At 44.5% G+C, this 8751-nt stretch overlaps 1 long non-coding RNA gene across 1 annotated transcript; it reads left to right on the top strand.

Annotated features, from left to right (window-relative positions):
• Positions 1-738: 738 nt before the first annotated feature.
• Positions 739-8228, top strand: LOC124988860 (uncharacterized). The gene is made up of 3 exons (XR_007109509.1): positions 739-865; positions 954-1114; positions 5864-8228. It is a non-coding gene; the product is annotated as an uncharacterized LOC124988860 (long non-coding RNA).
• The last annotated feature ends 523 nt before the right edge of the window (positions 8229-8751 follow it).

Below are 8751 nucleotides of genomic sequence, written 5' to 3'. Positions count from 1 at the left end.
CAGGTATATAGGGAGAGAATAGGGAGAAAGGAAAGGAGAAACTTGTAAAATAATGAAGGCATGTTTCACAAAACAGTGAGATCGACAATTCCAGGTTTAAAGGGATTAGAAAAGTCCATTGTAATAATGAAGCCAACCACAGTAATCATGATATGGCAAACATGAACTTTCAGAAATGGGGCGAAGAGCAGAGTTGGTTGGTTCTGGATAAACATCTTCAAAGACGTCCTTCAGTGGGATTGAGAGGACCATGCAAATATTCTTTCATCTAAACCCATCATTATTTCCATCTTTTTGCCCTTTGAATTCCACTCCCCATAAAATAAGTCAGCCCCTCCCCTCTTTTTTTGTAGCAAAAAATTGCCAGATTCAGGAAACTGGTTAACAGAGCAGAATTCTCCAAGGAACGGTCTGGAGGCTTTCTTGCTGCTTCTCAGGCTGGACGAGTGCAGATGATAACCCTCGGCCCAGTCATGCTTTTAAGTGCATAACTCAATTGGAGTATAAAGGTGTCTTTCTTTTGAAAGGCTATTTTTCAAACCCTCTAATGAAAAAGCTAGGGAGCATTGCTATCCATTCTTCCTTTCCTTCCCAGGCAAATAGCATTCCTCTGCCTGGAACAGATGGGGCTCTGTGTGATAAATAGCCCAGTGTTCCAGGCAGCAGCGGATGGCACTGGCGTCTCGTCCCCAGTGCTTATAGGCTGTGCTGTCCCTCGCTCTCACTGCCTTTGAGGAGACTGGGGCAGTGTTTGCGACCCAGACAATGGAACGGCAGGGGTTAGTTCCAGGCATCCTCGCATGCCAGCCATTCTTTATGACAATGGCGAGCAGGTGGAGCGCCTTCCAGGAGGGCTTCCGCGAAGGTAGGGGAAGAAGGGCCCGCCGAGCCGCTGGGCCTTGGTGCTCGCTGACCTAATGCTAATTACGCTTCCGCTGGTTTTCCGCTTACAGGGGCGGCTGTAACCAGGAGCTGGCCGGTGCGCACAGACCAACGCGCTCCCACCGCGACTCCTCCTCCAGCTGCCTGTGGATCAGCTTCCGCGGGAGCCCCCACCTCCCATCATTCCCATGAAGAATCGCGATCCGCACTGAGTGAGAAAAGCAAAAGGAATGTCAGTGTTTGCTGTTCTAGCGATTTCACCTGCAGGGTGTAGAGCTTAGAACACGGTTAACCTTGCATGGAAGTCCCCTTTGTGCCAGGCACAGAGGACACGCCTGTAATCCCAGCGGCTCCTCAGGCTGAGGCAGGGGGATCCCAAGTTCAAAGCCAGCCTCAGCTATTTAGTGAGGCCCTAAAGAACTTAGCAAGACCCTGTCTCAAAATAAAAAGTAATAGGAAGGATAGTAGAATGAATCAGACATTATTACCCTATGTACATATATATAACTATACAACCAATGAGATTCTTTCTACATCATGTATAACCAGAAGGACGAGAAATTATACTCCATTATATATGATGTATGAAAGTGCATTCTATTGTCATGTATAACTAATTAAAAAAATTTTTTTTTAAATTTTAAAAGAGGCTGGGGATGTGGCTCAGTAGTTAAGAGCCCCTGGGTTCACTCCCAGGTACCAAAAAAGAAAAAAAAAAGTCCCCTTTGTCATGCTCTTGCAGATAAGGACAAACTGCCACGGGGGACTTCCAGATGACAGTTGATGGTGGAAAGAGCAAATGGGACAAATTTTCATTCCTAAGCCTGCATTCGTTCTATGATGCTGCATGGTCTTTGTAGGCATTGTGGGTCACTTCAAACCAATCGCATTTGTGCATTTCTGCATGTAAACACCTTTGGGTAAATTTGTTCCTTTCTGCCTCTGACTCCTCATTCCTAAAAACTCCATTTAATGAGTACTCTTTGCCAAATGCTTAAGTACACGATCTTTAAATACTCCAACTTCAACAATGTTTACTGAGCTCCTATCTCTTGTGAGCCAGCCTCTGAATGCTGGGTGTGGGGCGTTCTTGCTCTCAGGGAGCTTCCAGACTGGCACCTGAAACCACACACAAAGAGCGTGAGGTCCAAGCTGCATGGGGTCTGAAGTACATACGATTAGGGGGCTCTAAAGAAAGAGGATACAGGGGTGGGGGCATAGTCAGTGACAGAGCATGTTCCTGGCACGTGCAAGGCTCTGGACTCAGCCCCCAGCACCAAAAAACAGAAGAAAGGAAATACAAATTTACAATGCAAAGTATTTATTTAGAAAGAGTATAGAAATAGAAAAAAAAAAAAAAAAAAAAAAACCTGTTAAAGAGGCCTAAGTGAAGGGCCTGGGCTTAAACTTCACATACTGTACAGTAAGTCCTCTACTGGAGGAAGAGGTGGTCAGGATATTTTCTCAGTTTCACAGGTAAGAAAAAGTACTTTTTCCTTCCAAATGACTGATACAGGGTCAGTAAGACGAAGCAAGCATTCTGCAGCTTGTCAAACCAGCAAAGGCTCCACAGGGCCAGAGGGCAACCAGGTGGAAGTAGCTCTTCCACCACCAGGGAACGGCTTGGGTGTTGCTGTCAGGAGGAAGAGGCCACCTAGACATCTCTGCTTCCACCTAAACCAGGGGACACTTACCTCCCCTGCACTTACTATTCATTATATCATAGGCCTTGCTTTTCTGGGGATTTTGATCCTTGCAGTTTGGATATCTTTGAATTTCACTGCAATTGGGAATGGTTCAAAATTCCTTATTTGGCTCCTGCTACTCACCAGCAGAACAAGCAGGATGAGTGAATCAGATTAGTATTTCCCAAACTTTTCTATACAGCAGAAAAGAACTAAAGGATACTTGCTAATAGTATACAAAATGATATGTGAACATGTTAGCTACGAGTGGCAGTTTCCCTGAGTTTGGATCAGTGTCCCTCAAAGGCCTATGTGGTGGAGGCTTAGTTCCCAACCTGTGGTACTATTGGGAGGTAATGGAATCTTTAGGAGGTGAAGCCTAGGGGGAGGAAGTTAGGTGATTGGGGTGTGCCCTTGAGGGGCTATTGGGACCTCCCATCCCATCCTTTGCTCTTTTTATTTTTGCTTCCCATCTGTTATTAGGTGAACAATTTCCTTTGCCACATGCTCCTGCCGTGATGTACTGTGTCCCCGTTGGCCCCCAAACAATGAATCAACTGACTGTAGACTGAAACCTCTAAAACTATAAACCCAAATAAATCTCTCCTCTTTGAGTTGATCATCTCAGGTATTTTGTCACAGTAATGGAAAGCTGACTAATATGTAACTGGTTTCTTTACTACTGGTCTCTTCAGGGACTTTATATTGCTAATGTGCATAGCTGCTTTCCAAGAGTGAATAATAGTATGCATTTTCCCCCAAATGCATCCCTTTTATTTAACAGTCTCTTACTGGGTGTCTACTATATCCCAGACACTGTTCTAGGTGTTGGGGATATAGCACTGAGTGAATGATTGGAGTGCAGATTCTTTTTCCTCCCCAGAGGCTCACACAAGGACAGGGTTCATTACACCACTTTGGTCTCTTCTTCCTTTTTACCAGTTTCCTCTGTAGCACTTCACAGACTTCTTTATCTTGTACCAAGGCTGTGACAATCTCTTGATTGTGCTGTCTTCTGTCACCAATAATGTCAGACTGTTCTTGATGGCCGTGAGTTATTGTCATTCCCTGTTCACAGGTACTGTCCCTAATCCTCAGGAGAACTCTCCATCAGGCTGGAAAAGGGTATGAAATCTGCCCAAGGGGCACAGTTTAAAAAGCGGATCTGGGACTTCCACTCATGTCTCTCTGGATCCAGAATCTACTCTTGTTTCTCCACACTACCCTCCTGGATTCCTCTGATGTGAGCTCTTCTGCTGCTAACACCATAGCCTTCTTCCAGTTCCACTTTCTCAAAAAGAGACCCTTGAAGCCAGGACAATGGCACATGCCTGCCATCCCTGACTCAGGAGGCTGAGGCAGGAGGATCAAAAGTTCCAGGCCAACCTCAGCAACTTGGCGAGACCCTGTATCAAAATGTAAAATCATGAGAGTACTAAAAAGAGAGAAATCACGGGGCAGACTGGTTAACGCCTGATCAACGACAGTCTCAGCGCTGGGGACTCTTCCATTAGGAAGGAGCAGGGGTCTCTGAGCCGTCGCCTGTCCTGCGTGTTCCTACTCAGGTCCTGCTAATTGGAACTGCTCAATGGCACCTTAGCATTCCTTTTGTGTGTGTGTGTCTGAGAGCAACACACAATGATTTTTAAAAAAAATACACATCTTACATGCTCCGTATTGCTGGTGGCCTTGTAGGTCCAAATTGTATTTTTTTTTTTTTTTTTTGGCAGGATTATTGGGAGAGCTATCAAAATCATTAAAATATTTATATGCTTTGATTCACTGAGACTATTCCTGAGAATTGAGCACAGGGGAAATACATTTTGGAGCAGCTACATATAAAAGAATAGAACCGGATCAGGAAGGGGAGGATGGAGGAAAAAAGGAGGAACTGTGTCCAAAATGCAGTTGCACAGGAGGAGCAGGCTCTAATGTGCTATACCACACAGCAGGTATGAACAGTTTACTTCAGTGTGTGCTTTCCAGAGCGCTCAAAGAGAGGAGTTTGAAATTTCCCAACACAGCCAGGTGAGGTGGTACACTCTTGTAATCCCAGGTGTTTGGGAGGCCGAGGCAGGAGGATTGCAAATTCAAAACCAGCCACAGCAAAAGCGAGGCCCTAAGCAACTCAGTGAGACCCTGTCTCTAAACAAAATACAAAAAAAGTACGTCTGGACATGTGACTCAGTGGTCGAGTGCCCCTGAGTTCAATCCCCGTGCTCCCCCCACCCAAATTTTCCCAACACAAATGATAACTACTTGAGAAGGAAAGGATAAGTATTCTGACTCGATCATTGCACATTTTATTCATGTATGGAATTATTACATCATATCCCTCAAGTATGTCCAATTGTTATTTGTCCATTTCCAAAAAGCTATGTATAATAATATTTATCACAACGTTAACAGTATTTTTTAAAAAATCAGAGAACTAAAAGAAACAAATGTTTAGCAGTTGGCAGTAAGTAAATTTCATATATATAAGGGATATTATGTAGCCATTAAAATAATAAATGATAGGTATATCATAATATTGAAATGAGTGAAATTGTGATGGCAAAACCAGACTTGATTGTGAAATGAAAGTACAAAAACGTTATGGTAAGAGTCCAGTGCCTGGGGAAGGGGTCACCTCCTGGTCCCTCTCTCAGCCTTTTTCCAGAAGCCTCATTAACATGGGTCCCTACCTTCTGCATTGTCAATAACTGCCCTAAGAGTCTGCCTGCTCCTCCTGAAATGAAATAGAAGTCTGTGAAAAGAGCTGTTTCTTCTTATCTGTTCTGTGAGCAGCTTTATGCTAGGGACCCTGCACAGACCTTTAGTCACACAGATTAGGAATTTACTTTAAAAAGAGGAAAAAAATCCCCATGATAGGATGGGTCTAAGATGACATCAAATGACCTATAAATATTGTGAGAAACTGGATCAGGGCTCAGACTTTTGGAGTGCTAATCACCTCTGGGCCTGCCAGCGTAAAATAAAGCTTAGTTTCTCCTACTTTTCAAGTGCTGTCTTGTCGTTTCCACAACAAAATGAATAAGGTCTAATTCCCCACACACTGTGACTCAACACTGCGAAATGGACATGCATATATCAGCACAGATTGCAGTGGGTTTCACAGCTATAAAACACACAGTTGAGTCGGTGCGGCGATGGGTGGTGATTTTTCATTTTCTTTATTAGCATTGAGGGGTGCTCTACCATTGAGCTACAACCTCTGACCTTTTTCTTTGATTTGAGACAGTCTAGCTAAGTTTGCCCAGGCTGACCTTGAACTTGTGATCCTCCTGTTTCAGCCTCCTGAGCCTCTGGAATGGCAGGGGTGCATCGCTGAGAGTTCAGCTTTAACGCTGATGAAATGGTCGATGGCCAGGTTCTGAGGCTGCGTTGGGAAGACTGGTCTTCATCTGTACTCTCATTCACCCTCAGGAGTCTGGCTCTTCAGGGTGAGCAGATCCGGCATGGAGCACAGCAGCATTGAACTTGTTTAGCAAGTCTCATCTAGAGCAGCCTGGCCAGGTGCTGCGGTGCACGCCTCGAACCCCGTCCCCTGGGAGGCTGAGGTCAGCCTGGGCAACTTAGCAAGACCCTGTCTCAAAACAAAATACGAAGGAACAGGCTGGGAATGTAGCTCGGAAGGAGAGGGATTACCTGGCCTGTGTGAGGTTCACCTCTAGATTCCACTTGGGGGACCAACCTTTAACACATGAGCTTTGGGGGCTCATTTCAGATCCAAACCATGACAAACACCAAAGTGGAATAGACTGTAAACAGGAACTTTTGAGCATAGCACAGTACTAACCAGGGAGGTAGATTCAGGATCTCCCTGAAAAAAAAAATGAGAGATGGCATGATTTCCCCTCCTTAAATTCCTGGTCAGATCAACTCCACCCATATATTGCTCACATAAATACTTCTCTGCTCAGTGAAAGAAGCGGACCTTTTTAATGATGAGAGATTAATTGTCCATAACTGACACATTAAGATCCAAACATTCAATGTTAATCAGAGCTGTTAAGAAAACCATTTCAGACTTCTTTTTCACACAAACAGCTCATCAGCACTAAAATGGGCATGACTGATCTAGCCCCAAAACACTCAAAGGCAAGGCTCGCCTGCAGAAGTCATCTCAGAGACATTCCAGAAGGATTGTGCATCCTACACACGGCAGCATGAAAGGGTTTGGCCAGAGTGGAAGTTAACAGCTGTCCTGTGAAGCATCTCATGCTTGAAAGCTAGGGACATTATTCTGGAACTCTGGGAAAGGATGAAGGATGGAGCTTTAACCGTCAGATAACACTTGATTTTTCCAGAATTATCAGAATTCCTGGAGATGGAAAGAGGAAGGTTTGCAATTAAATCATAGAATCGGAAATACTGAAGTCCTTGGGCAGAGGTGGGAGAGGTGAATACTTCACTAAATTCAAGGGTGTGCCTGTTCATCATTCATCGGGACCATGCATCACCCCTGCTTCACCTACAGGAGAAGCGGAATCAGCCTGCGGGAAGAGCGCTGCTGTCTGGGTACACCCACTGTGAAGCTCGGGTTGGAACCACCTCTTTGTAGTATTAGTCAGACACCCATTGTTCTTCAGATGAATGCCCATTCATTCCTGCTATGTGACCACTGAAGTCTCAAAGTCCTAACTTAGTGCCTTGCAGACTTAATGATCTTCCACTGGATCTCTGTGGGTTAGGAGGCAGCATGCTATACTCAACTAGGAAGAAGAGCTGTTCCCAGTAGGGAGAGAGAGATCTGCTGTCAACATGGGTCTGTAAGGACACTATCAACAAATACATTAGGGCTGGGGAGATAGCTCAGTCAGTAGAGTGCTTGACTTGCAAGCACAAGGCCCTGGGTTCAACCCCCAGTACCGCAAAAACAAACAAACAAACAAAAAACATTAAATGGCTATAAGGAGGAAGCTTGTGTTAGTCAAAGTCCTCCAAGAATCAGACATCAACTCAGGATTAAATGTGGGGGGAATGAGGAGATCAGGCATAAGGCCTAGAGATCCTGGAGTCCTGAGAAGTCAGAAGAAGGCCCAGCAAAGCTACCCTGTCGTCTGGAAGCCACAGACAGCTACCAGGGGTGGAGCATGCCCCCAGAAGCCCTGCTGCGCTCCCCGGTGCCTGGCACCACCTGCCCTTGAGAGGCAGTGTCTCAGCACAATACCGGGTGGAGTTCAAGGCCCCGCTGCTGGTCAATGGCCTGCCCTAAGAGTCTTTTGAGGCATAGCCTTGTGTTTGTCCCAAAGCTGCCTACAAATCAAAATGCCACTTGTACTGAGAAGAGGGTGGTTTGTGGTTACGAGATAAATTAAGTGTACGCTGGGAGTCTGTGAAAAACAAAGACACAAACCATGCTTTGAAAGAAGTAAGAAAGTGAGCCGGGAAGTGGTGGGGTGGGTTTCTTGCCCCGTACGATGAGCGTAGTCCACCAGTGTGCTGACTTGACCCACAAACCAAGCCCAACAGGCGCCCACCAGCTGTCTGACCACAGAAGTCGAGATTTGTTGACTAATACTAACAATAGTTACGGTCTGGACGTCAGCCTCAATATATGAGGAGATTGGATTTTAGCAGATGTTGGATTTTAGAAAATTTCCCCCAAAGAAAAATTCATCTGTTTGACTCTATTGCTCTAGATGGAGTGTGAATAAATTTGTGCCAAAGTGTTGGATATCTGCCTATTTATTTTTTATAACACTTGACTAATAAAATACGGATGAAAGTATCTGGCTGAGGCAGATCAGGAAAGTCATGAGAAATACATGGAAAAAAATCCTCAAAGAAATGGAAATTTACTACATGATAAGGATGGCTTTCCTAATTAGGAGGAAAAGGGTTGTTTAATAAATTGTGCTGGTACACCTGGTAGAAGTCTGGGGAAAAAATAAGTTTGGATTCTTCCTTCATGTGTTACATCAGAATCATTTTAGGAAAGATTCTAGAGCTAAATGTTAAAAATCCAAGTACTGGTGGGAGAACTTTAAACCCTTTTTGAGTGGGAAAGTACTTCAAAATGATAAGCAAAACTCAGATGCCATGCAAAATAGAGAAATGAATTTAATTTTAAAAAAAGTAGGTCATGCATGGGGAAAAAACACCTTGAACAAAACTCAAAAAGAAAAAATAAACTACAAAGGAAATATTGAGGCTCCTATTGCAAAGGCCCAATTTC

The sequence above is a fragment of the Sciurus carolinensis genome, chromosome 7 (genome assembly GCF_902686445.1).
Source record: "Sciurus carolinensis chromosome 7, mSciCar1.2, whole genome shotgun sequence".
In the NCBI taxonomy this organism is placed as follows: Eukaryota; Metazoa; Chordata; class Mammalia; order Rodentia; family Sciuridae; genus Sciurus; species Sciurus carolinensis.
The sequence above is the reverse complement of the archived record's forward strand: the minus strand, read 5'-3'. Positions and strand labels throughout refer to the sequence as shown.